Source organism: Vombatus ursinus, unplaced genomic scaffold (genome assembly GCF_900497805.2).
Source record: "Vombatus ursinus unplaced genomic scaffold, bare-nosed wombat genome assembly UNPS02005236.1, whole genome shotgun sequence".
Lineage (NCBI taxonomy): Eukaryota > Metazoa > Chordata > Mammalia > Diprotodontia > Vombatidae > Vombatus > Vombatus ursinus.
Window position 1 is genome coordinate 3,664,652 of NW_020945014.1, and position 11,995 is coordinate 3,676,646.

The 11,995-nt window shown below is 43.6% G+C and overlaps 1 protein-coding gene across 1 annotated transcript in view; it reads right to left on the reverse strand.

Moving 5' to 3' along the window:
- The window catches only part of PTP4A3 (protein tyrosine phosphatase type IVA, member 3), a 112,870-nt gene extending 101,417 nt beyond the window's left edge, over positions 1-11,453 (reverse strand). The window contains exon 1 of the mRNA XM_027844979.1: positions 11,422-11,453. The gene's annotated coding sequence lies outside the window, so the exon portion shown is untranslated. The remainder of the gene's footprint in view (positions 1-11,421) is intronic.
- Positions 11,454-11,995: the final 542 nt, after the last annotated feature.

Consider the following 11,995-nt stretch of genomic DNA (forward strand, 5'->3'; position numbering starts at 1 on the left):
TCTGGCTACCCCCCAAATGTTGCTTCTCACCCCACCCTGCCCCCATATTCAGTAAGAGAGCCAGTCTGGGAGTCAGAAGACATGGACTTGAGACTTATTCCTGGCTGTGTGATCCTGAACTATTCACTTCTCTCTCCACCTCAGTTTCTGTCCCTATAAAATGGGGATAATTGTTCTGCCTACCCCAGAGGAGGACAGCGTTTTGTAAGTTTTAGCAGAAATGTTAATGGTTATTGCTTATTCTTCTCTACCCCTTGTTCAGGCCACCTGCCAGACCTAAAATCCCTTCCACAGCCCCTCCTCTGCTATCTAATTCCCATTCCCCTTTCAAAGATTAGCTCCAGTCTCACCTCCTTGAAGCTTTGTACATGTTTATTTTAAGATGCTTATGGGACAGTGAGTGCTGGTTAGAAGTCTGGAGATGGGAGTCATTTGCATAAAGATAATCAAACCCAATGCTGAGGAGATTACTAGAGAAGTCCTTGGAAGGCTTTGTCCCCTAAGCCCCCCCCCCAGATCTTTGTGTGTCTAGACCCACTCCTCTATCTCCCAGGATGTGCGCTCATCTCCCAGGGCCTCAGTTCCTTTACCTTGAAAATAGGGGATCAGATAAGAAGACTTCCAAAACACCTCCCTTCAGTCTCTATAATTTCCTTCTCTCAATCTCTCTCTACCTGCCACCTTCCCATCCACCCCTACATACACATACATATACATACATACATACACATATTCAGGAGACAATCCAAGGGGCCCAAAGAAGAGGGGATGGCCTTAGTCGCTTCCTTCTGTGCTGGCAGAAGGGAGTTGTTCCTGCTTTCCCCACTGGGCTGTGAACCAGACACAGAAAGTAGGTTACTGTCTCAGCACTGGGGGCTGACGCTTCCGCCCAACACAGAACACTCTCCGGGGTTCCGGCTTCTTGGTGCACTGGGAAGGGAGCCACACGGATCGCACGCTGGCCAGCCAACAGCTTTGGGCTCTCAGGGACAAATGTGTATGCTGAGCCCTAAATTCCTGAAAAGGACAGCTTGCAGACATACACAAACTCAGAGCTCCTTGAGAAGCTGGAAGGAGAGGGTTTGAGGCCCGAGCCCAGGCTGTCTTCTTCCCAACTTTGGGGAGGGGAGAGATTGGGGGGGTTGTTCTCTGAGAGGGGCTCAGGCTGAACAAATAGATAAGCAGGCTCCAAAAAGGATGAGATGGGATGGGAAAGGGGAGAAATAGCTGTTCCCAAAAAGAGCAGTGTGGAGAGTTTGGGGAAATACGGGGCCTTCCTTGCCCTGAAACAACCCCTTCAGGGCAAGCAGCCCAGCTTCCTCCAAACTGCCATGGTGTGAAGTACATACAAGTGAGGCCTTGGAGCCGCTCAGTCAGTTATCAGCTTCTGAGAGACCTTCAGAGGGTATTCTGGTCCCCGTCCCCGCTCCTAGGCAGAGCTGTGCCTACAGCAGAGCTCCAAATCCAGCACCATCTGCACTGCTCAGTGCCCAACACATAGTAAGTGCCCGCTAAAAGCTTACTGACCGACTGAGTGAGTGACCAGTGCCCAGCAGACCCAGACCGTACATGGGATACTTGAAGCCCTGTACAATCTCATTGGCTCATTAAGCTCAACATTTCAAGCAAACTTGGGATCTCACTGACGTGAGCTTGAAACAGATTCTTGTGGTCAGCTCACCCTCTTTTTCTCTCCGACAAGTCTCTCATGATCTTGTCATACCACTTCCTTCATAACTCCTAGTTTATAAGGTGCTGCAGTCCTCTAACCTCCACCATGCAACTCTCCAATGCCCTTTTGGGGATCCTCAATGAATCATTAAAAGTTAGTAGTACAAAGACCACTCTTCCCATTTCACATCTGAGGAAACTGAGGCACAGAGAAACATAGCAAATGGATCAAAGTCAAATACTTAGGGGACAAGACAGAATTCCCGACTGCTACACAGTGAAGCCACTTTCATAGAATCAGAGAAGTTGGAAGGGCTTCAGTTGACCATTCTCTCCAACCCATACCTGAATAGAGACTTCCCTCTATAATTGCTCAGCATTCTACCCTTCAACTGGGCTCCCATATTGTAAGTAAAAACTTCATGGGGTAGCTTCACAGAAGAAAGAGACTTGGGCTCAGCAAAGAGAAAGCTAGTTGAACAAATCACTAGTTCTGTGACCTTGGGCAAGTGACTTAATTATTCTATGTCTCAATTTTTCACTCTGTAAAATGGGGGAAGGGTATAGACTACATCACAGCTAGATGGTACAGGTGATAGAGTGCTGGGCCTGTAGTCATGAAGACCTGAGTTCAAATCCAGCTTCAGACACTTACTAGCTGTGTGACCCTGGGCAAGGCACTTAACCCTGTTTGCCTCAGTTTCCTCATCTGTAAAATGAGCTGAACAAGGAAATGGCAAGCCATTCCAGTATCTTTGCGAAGAAAATACCAAACGAGGTCACAAAGACTGAAACAACTCAACAACAACAACAACAAAGACTAGATCAATGATTCTCTAAGTGTGGTCTGGGGGACTCTGGAAGTCCCTGAAACACTTTCAGGGAGTCCACAAGGTCAAAACTATTTTCGTAATAATAAGATGTTTTAATTTCTAATAAAGTATGTTTCAATAGATGGTAGCTCACGTAAACAAAAGCTCTTTGGGAAAGAGGGTCCTTAATGATTTTTGAAAGTGTAATGGGGTCCCAAGACCAAAAACATTTTGAGATCCACTGGTCCAAATGACCTCTAAGGTCCCCTGGGGCTCTGACATCGTATTTTCACAACCTTGATATTTTAAGCTCTGATTTTATGCTTTAAGGCAGCAAACTCAAGTGGAAATGGGGCCACTAAACCATTTGGAAGGATCCCTCCATGTGCACACTGACTTGGAATATCCACATTTTATTGTATTTTTATTTATTTTGTGAAATATTTCCCAATGACATTTTAATCTGTCTCTGCAAGTGCTAGGAGCTGTATTGTGCTTTGACACTTCTGCTCTAATGCTCTGGCATTCAGTGCTGTTTAAATCCTGGCTCTAATACCTACTAACAGTAGGATCTCTAGTAAATCATTTCACCTCTGAGGCTCAGTTTCCTCATCTGTAAAACAAAGGGGAGGAGGAGCACACTAGATAAATCTAAGGTCTCTTTACAGTTCCAAATCTATGATCTTACAGTTCACAGTATAACGTCCCTTCCAGCTCCAATACTCTATGGTCTAAAGCCTCTCCTAGTTCTTCAATTGTAGAACCTTATCTACCCGAGAAGAGTCCAATCACAGTACAGCCTCTTCTACTGAGTACTTAATTCCAAGTCCTTAGGGCTTTCTTCTGGAGCCCTCTAAACAGTTGGCAGAGTATGCCCATGGCCCCCCGCCAAAAACTTCACATCCCACTTAAAGGTCTAGTGCCCAGAACTAAACATGATTTTCCAGGAAGAGCCTAAATAGCTTAGGGGGAAGGACGGAGAGAGGGCCTCATATGGAAGAGAGGAGAAAGGTCTCTGTTCCAGTTATCCTGAACAAGCTCAACAGATTAGAATGCAAAGCTACTGAGGCCAGCAGCACAGTTTTATTCTCTATTCTGAGGCAGAGATCTTTACTCAATCATAGTTATCTTACCAAGCTACCAATTGAATGTGAGTCCCAGTAATATACACTGAGCCCTAACTCCAGCCTAATTCAAAGCCCACAGATTCACAGAGTCAGACAAGACCCAGTAACAGGTTGAGAAGAGATCTTCAATGCACACCGTGACCGTGCCCTGAGCAAGGTCAGCAAGTGACTGTGTGGAGAAAACAGCCTTCCATGTTTTAGCAAAGGCCACTCTTACTCTTGGAGGCCAAGGTCAGAGCTGTGCCCTCCAGGCCTGAGAGAGGGCCATCATCTTAGTAGGCACTTAATAAATGCCTGCTGCATTAGATTGGATGGGAATAAGCTACAGAATATTACCAATGAAGAACTATGCCAGGAGAGAGGCATGAAAGATATTATCGGATAAATGAATGACGAAAAAAAAAAGAAAGAAAGTGAGCTGGTTGGTTAGAGGCAGAGTGGATAAATTCTTAAATGGGATCAGGAAGAATTGGTTTGGAATTCCATCTCTGACACTAAGTAGGTGACAAAGGAAAAAATCAATTGGCCTCTCTAGCCTCAGTTCCCTCATCTGTAAAATGAGAATAATAAATACCCATAGTACCTAAGTCACAGTGTCGATTTGTGGATCAAAAGTGATAATGTGTGAAAAGTTTTTTTTCAAGTTTTAAAAGTTTCACATTGTATCCAGGCACATGACCAGGGCAACTGGGAGGCAGCCTATTGCGGTGAAAAGGGGTTCTAGAAATGGGAGCCGCTCTAGAAACGGAGGAATTTGTGCTTACTGGCTGTGTGACCTAGAGAGCTGGATTAGTGGCCCTCAAACTTTTGGTCTCAGGACCCCTTTTACACTCCTAAAAACTGTCGTATTATGATCAAAATGAGATAAACTGAGGCACAAAGTTCTGAGCATAATCAATTTATTAGTAAAGAGCAAATCAATCTTATTTCAGTTGAGGACCCCTATCCCCCCCAAAAAACCTTTTTGTTTATACGGGTTATAGCTATTCATATTTACTGTATAAGAAATCAAAATGTCTTAGTATTATTGTGGAAATAGTTTTGACTTCACAGATCCCCCAAAAGGGTGTCGAGGGCCAACCACGAGTCCTGACACCATATTTTGGGAACTGCTGGAATGGATGTTCCGTAATGTTCCTTTTGGGCTCTGGATCAATGATCTTATGAGATTACCATCTGTTCAACATTTGCCCTGCTTCTCACCAACCAGAAATAGCACTTTTCAAACCAGATCACTAAAAACCATGACTTAATCCACTTGGCTTCACAACACCTCATCCCTAGGGCTAAAGTCTTGATTGTTGAAGGAGTGAGTGTAAAGTCACCCAACCAACTCTTTCTAGCTGGCCCCAGACCAAATTATGCTTCATATCCCATCCAACCATCCACATTGGCCAACTTGTCATCTGCCCTACAGGTGTGCCCCTCCCTTCACTCCGTTCCAACTGCTATTCTGCATACAATAATCAACTCTATATGGATCTACTCTCAAATGCCTTGACTCCACAGGTCAAAAGTTTCTACTATGTGTTGCCTTCCCCCACTAGAATGTAAACTTCTTGAGGGCAAGAACTTTTTTCTATTTGTATCCTTACTGTTTGGTATAGAGGCAGCCAAGAATAGAGTGTATGGGGTGTAGTGAACAGAGCCCTGGGCCTGGAGTCAGAAAGACTTGAGTTTAAATCTGGCCTCAGACACTTATTAGATATGTGACTTTGGGTAAGTCACTTAACTTCTGTTTGCCTCAGTTTCTCAACTGTAAAGTGAGGATAATAATGGCACCTATCTCCCAGGGTTATTGTGAGGTTATTCAACGAGATAATATTTATAAAGTAGTTAGCACATTGCATGGCACCTAGAAGATGCTTAATAAATGCTTCTTTCCTTTCTAGTAGGTACTTAATAAATGCTTTTGTCATTCATTTACATAGATATTGGTTGTCACTTCAATTATTATGGAGAGAGAGCAATGGAAAACCAACGGGACTCATGTATTCCATTTGTATCCACACGATATCAAGCAAAGAAGAGTCCCTAGTATATGAGATGGATCACTTTTGACTAATTTTTAGGACATGGACAGAAGTCATGAGTAGATGGCACTTTTGGGTCGCAATCTATATCATTGGAGGGAGTATCCCACATCAGTGAGACAACACAGACACCAAAAGGTAAGGTCTGGACCAATGATTTCAATGATAAAGAGAACTCCCAGATGAGAAAACTCCCTCTACTAATACAGTCATCATATTCTTTGTAACTCAGAGTCTTAAAAAATTTGCCTAGTGCTCTGGAAAGTTAAGTGACTTGTCCAGGGTAATGTAGCCAGTATGTGTCAGAGGCAGGCTGTGAGCCCAGGCTTTTTTGGTTTCAAGGTCAACTCTCTATCTACTACGTGAGGCTGCCTCTCTACCAAAATAATGAGACAGTGTGAAAAGTTTGAAAAGCAGAATAGAAAAAGCATTTAAGGGGTCAACAGAAGACCCGGGATCCAACTTTAGCACCCACCAGAGCCTCTGAGAAAGTCCTTCCTTCTTCCCACCATGCCTCAGATTTTTCATCTGCATAAATGAGGTAATTAATAGGGCATTTTAACACTAGAATTGATTATGCATCACAAAACCCCGCTCTTGGTATGATAACCAATGGTTCAAACAAATGATCAAAGGAGAAACAAGAGTAATATGAGAGTAAAATGAGACATGATAGAATCAATACAGTATTTAGAATAATCCTCCAAAAATGAAGTATATTAATAATTATTATTACCATTATAGCTAACATTTATATAGTACTTTAAGGTTTGAAAAGAGTTCTCTATATCATTAAAATCACTGGCTCAGTCTTTATGCTTTGGTAACTTTGTTGTCTCACTGATGTGGGATACTCCCTCCAGTGGTGCAGATTGTGACCCCACAGTGCCCTCTCGCTTTGTATGACTTCTGGCCATATCCTCCTATAAACTGTTCAAAGAGGATTCATCCCATGTGCTAGGGGCCTTCCTTTGTTTGGCATTGTATGGGTACAAATGGAGTACATGACTTGCCCACTGGTTTTCCATTGCTCTCTCTCTATAATAATTGCAGTAACAACCATCTGTCTATAAAGTTTGCACAAAGTTTTGCGTAAGTTTACAAATATCTCATTTTATCCTCACAACAACTCTGGAAAGATAGGTGCTATTCCTATCCTCATTTTACATGAGAAAACTGAGGCAGAAAGAAATGTTGAATTACTTGCTCAGGGTCACAGAACTGAGGCAGAATTTGAACTCCAGTCCTCCAGAATCCCCGTTCATTGTTCTCGATGCCCTGTGCCACCTAGCAGCCACAGAGAGAAGAGCACAGCTTACTTTGGATAAAGTCACTTGGGAGACAAAGGTTTCCTCCTCTGCATAATGAGGGGTTGCAGTAGATGACCCATAAGTTCCATTCCAAATGCTGATATTCTCATAGACTCAGAAAATACTAAGAAAAGACGTTTTCTCCAAACACAGAATGTCAGAAGGGAGGGAAGTGAAGGGCACATAGAAAGGCACATACCCACATGGATGCAACCAGTGAGTGACAAGAGCCACGGCTGGAACGAGGGTTCATGATCCCAGCACACTGCTCACCATTGCACCACATTATTCTCAGAGATTTTTTATCTGCATAAATGAGGTAATTAATAGGGCGTTCTAACATGAGAATTGAGAGAAACATTCATTTTATAGAATTACTTCAAATTGCAGTCCCTGCTTCTTCTTGTTCAGTCGTTTCAGTTGTGTCCAACTCTTTGTGACCCCATTTTGGGGGTGTTCTTGGCAGAGACACTAGAATAATTTGTCATTTTCTTCTCCAGCTCATTTTACAGATGAGAAAACTGAGGCAAACCAGGGTTAAGTGACTTGCCCAGTGTCACACAGCTAGGTCTGAGGCTGGATTTGAACTCATGAAGATGAGTCATCCTGATTCCAAGCCCAGTACTCTATCCATGGCACCCCTTAGCTCCTTATATATCATCAAATTCTGTCATTGGCAGTTAGGTGTTACAGTATATAGAAAGCACTGGAATTGCAGTCAGGAAGACCTGAGTTCAAATCTTACCTCACACACTTAGCTGTGTGGCTCTGGGCTAGTCACTTAACCTCTGTCTGCCTCAGTTTCCTCAACTGTAAAATGAGAATAATAACAGCAACTACTTCCCGGAGTTGCTGTGAGGATCAAATGGGAAAATATTTGTAAAGTGCTTAGCCCAGTGCCCGGCACATAGTAGGTACTAGATCAATGTCAGCTATTATTATGAATATTAGACCTCGAGTAGGTCTCTATTTCCTCTGCAAGCCACAGGGGTAAAATGAGGACACTGTTTCAGGCAGAGCAGCAGCAAATTAGTATCTGAAGTCTTTCAGCAAGAAAAAGAGAGAAGAGGTAGGTAATTAGATAAATGTAAATAACTGTAGCCTTGCTGGTAATTACAGTAATGCTGGAAGACGACAATTGAGGGCTGTTTCTGTTTATAGTAGGACCAGCCAGCAGTCTGCTAGGTGCCAATCAAAGCCAGCTGAGCAAGCTCATACCCCAGCCCAAAAGAAGGCAGTAAAGCCTGCAGGAGTCACCATCAGTGAAGCGCCCAGCAGGGCAACACAAAGCAGCAGTCAAGGGCTGGCTATTAGCACAATGATCAGTAGCAGCAGAAGCTTGAGGTCCTTTCTTCCAGCTAATGTGGGGAAGAAAGGAATGTGGCCAATGTGGCCAGGGCCTGTCCAGAACACAATGTCTGTGTATCGGTCAGTGCCAATCAGCAGCTTTGCCTGCCCAAGGGGCAGATGGGTCTCCATCCCAGGGGAGGCAGTGAAAAGCTCACAGGAATGCCTCTCTGTTCTAAAGTAACGAGAAGAAGTGAAGTGCTCTGGGGATGAATACAAGGAGGGCTTCAAGGAGGAAAAAAAAAACGTCTGGAGGGGCAGAGAAGCCTTCTAAACTGAGCCTAGAAGGTGGAAGAGAGGGGAAAAATGTGGCCACTAAATGCCTGGGACATACGTGTGAGGCTCTCCCTTTAAAGGGGACAACCAGACCCTCTGAGGAAGCAGCTTCTGATCCAAAAAACAGATAGATAGACAGACAGATAAAGACAGAGATAGATAGATGGAGAGATACATACAGACATAGACATATAGATAGATGGATATAGATAAAGATAGAGATAGAGATAGACAGAGATAGAGATAGATAGATAAAGAGATAGAGGAATAGACAGATATAAGATAGATAAGAGAGATAAGACAGATATAGATAAGAGATAGCAAGACAGAGATAGATATAAAGATAGATAAGAGACAGAGATAGAGAGAGGGAGAGATAGACAAATATAAAGATAGATTAGACAGAACTGGATATATAGAGAGAGGTATAGATAGAGATAAAAATACGTAAGAGATACAGAGACAGAGACAATAGAGATAGAGAGGGATATAAAGATAGATAAGACAGATAGAGATAGAAGAATATATATGGATAAGACAGAGAAAGAGAGAGATGGATGGATGGATGGATGGACGATGTGAATACACAGGTACCACCAATCAATCAACAAGCAATTATTAGCTCCTACCATAAGCCTATGATCCTTATTAAACATTCCATTTACCAATCCAGACAGACTTCCTAGAGGAAAGGTTGAGTTTCTAACCCTTTCCTGGAGGGGGCAGAACTTGATATGGGCCTTGAACAACGGCTATGATGGGGCAGGTTTAGGAACAGACATCGGGGGTGAGGGGGTGAGGAGGGAGGATAGTGTGAGCCAAAGTTATGAAGATGAGAATAAGCTGGGCTTAGGCAGGGAAACACAAGGGAAGATGGCCTGCCTGGACTGTGTATGGGAGAATAGGAATAGTCAAAAACAGCAGCCATCATTAATATGTATAATAAATAACAATGCGGATTTCTTTAACATTTTAGGGTTTATAAGGAATTTTCAAATAAACAATTCAACTCAATATGAAGTAGTTATGTGTGAGGCACTCAGGGTATAAACACAAAATAAAAATAGCTCCTGCCTTTAAGGGGCTTAGAGATAGATCACAATTAATCTTAGATTTAGAGCTGGAAGAGACATTGGAGTTCAGGTCAACGGCACTTTTAAGCATCTATCGTATGTCAAGCACCAGGGATCCAAAGAAAGGCAGGAGTAAAACCAGGCCCCGGTCTCAAGGAGCTCACAGTCTAATGAGGACGATGCTATGAAAAAAACTATGTACAAACAAGATACACAGAGGTTAATTGGGCGGTGGTCTCAAAGGGAAGCCCTCTGATTAAGGAGAACGAGGAAAGGCTTTCTGAAGAAGGAGGAATTTTAGCTGAGACTTGAAAAAACTAGGGAAGCCAGGAGACGAGGATGAGGAGGGAGAGGGTTCTAGCCATAGGGGACAGCCAGTGAAAACTGCCTGGACTGTCTGTGCAAGGAACAGCAAGGAAACTGGACTAAACGCCGTTTAATCTCACCCCTTCTTTCTACAAGTGGTGAAACAGAGGTCCACAAACACTGAAGGACTCAGCCAAGGTCACACCCAAGTGATCCTGGCAGAGTCAAGACATGAAGCTAGGTCCTCTGACTCCAAATTCAGTGTTCTTTTCAAGGCATCACCCTGCCTTCCCAAAGGAAGGGCAATCACTATTATCCCCATTCCATAAAGGACAAAACTCTAGCTCACACAGTTTAAGTGATTTGCCCAGGATCATAAAAGCTCATATGTAGCAGAGTCAGGATTTGAACTCACAGCTTCCCTGATTCTAGGGCTGACCCATTCTCCACTGGGCCATGGATACCTTTTGCTATTTCAGCTTGGACTCAAACAAACGCTTTCTAAGTCCTTCAGTTTCATCATGTTTTGAGTCAATTCAACAAGTTTTGATGAAGTACCTATTGGGTTCTAGCCAAAAAAGCAGACCAGCCCTAGAATAAGGAGGCTCTGGGTTCAAGTCCTGACTGACACACAAGCTGGGTGGGCAATTCACTGGATCTCTCGGGGCCCTGGCTACTTTCTAAGAACATAAAGTGCAGACTAATTGCCAATCTGCATCGACAAAGGAGGCTTCCACAATAGGAGTTCCCCACCCCAAGAAAATTGTAAATCTTGCCCCAAAATCTTAATTTTAAAAGTGCCAGATACTTTACTAGGTGTGAGGATTTTTGCTGAGTGGTTTTTTCCCATTGTATTGACCCCCATTTGGGGTTTTCTTGACAGAGATACTAGAATGGTTTGCCATTTCCTTCTCCAGCTCATTTTACAGATGAAGAAACTAAAGCAAACAGAGTTAAGGGACTTACCCAGGGTCACACAGCTAGTAAGTGTCTGAGGCCAGATTTGATCTCAGGTTTTGTGCCACCTCGCTACCCAGATAGGAGGATACAAAGACAAAAGAAAGAGCCCCTGCCCCCAGGGAGCTTACATTCTACTAGAGATACAAGATGGGTTAAACCTAAGCAAGTAAGTATAACACAAAAGAATTGCAAGAGGGAGGACACCCTAGCAAGAAAAGGGTAGGGAGTGATCTGTAAAGGCTTCCTGGAGAACAGGATCTCCACAGTCCCAAGGCATAAGAGCATCTTTTTTCTCATGTTTATATGGAACATGGCAAAGACTTGAAGCTTGTCCAGAAAGCAAATCCTAATGGATTCCAGATGAGTCTCTATCAGCTGGGTACCCATCTCCCATTATTCCAGGCAACTTCAATCTCCCATTTAAGAGCCCACCCAAGTGGGTCCACCCTTGGCCTCCTGCATCCATTCCCCACCCCCACCTTGTTCCAGTTCCCCTGACTACTCACCTCAGGGAAGCAAAGTGGGCTCAGATCTGCACCAAATAAGGTCCCTTTGGTCCAGCCTGGTTTGGGAGAAAGGAAAAAATAAAGTGAGACATCTCTTCAGACAGCTGGTGCTCCCAGGCCCCACCCTGAGCCAGATAGAGACAGAATGGGAAAACCTTACCCAAGACCACACAACTAGTGACTGACATCGATAGAATATGAACCCAGGTCAAAGTAATTTACAGGCAAATTGCTGCATGTTTAAAACAGCAAAGTCTAGGAGATAGAGTCTCTGAAGGACAGAAAGGTTCCAGGGAGAGAGAGGATGTGACAGGGAAGCCTGCCCACCAGGCTTTAGCATATAGGCCACACAGAAGGTATAGTCACATAGTCACAAAACCACAAAAAGTGTCAGAGCTGAAAGAGACCTCTGAACACAGACAATGTTAGAGCTAGAAGAGACGTCAACACAGGAAACACAGAATTATAGAAGCAGAACAGAATCTGAAAATCTACAGAACACAGAATCTGAAAAAAAAAAAAGAGGGGCCTTAGAACTGAGGTCTCAAACAGAAAGCCTGAAACAGATTAAAAT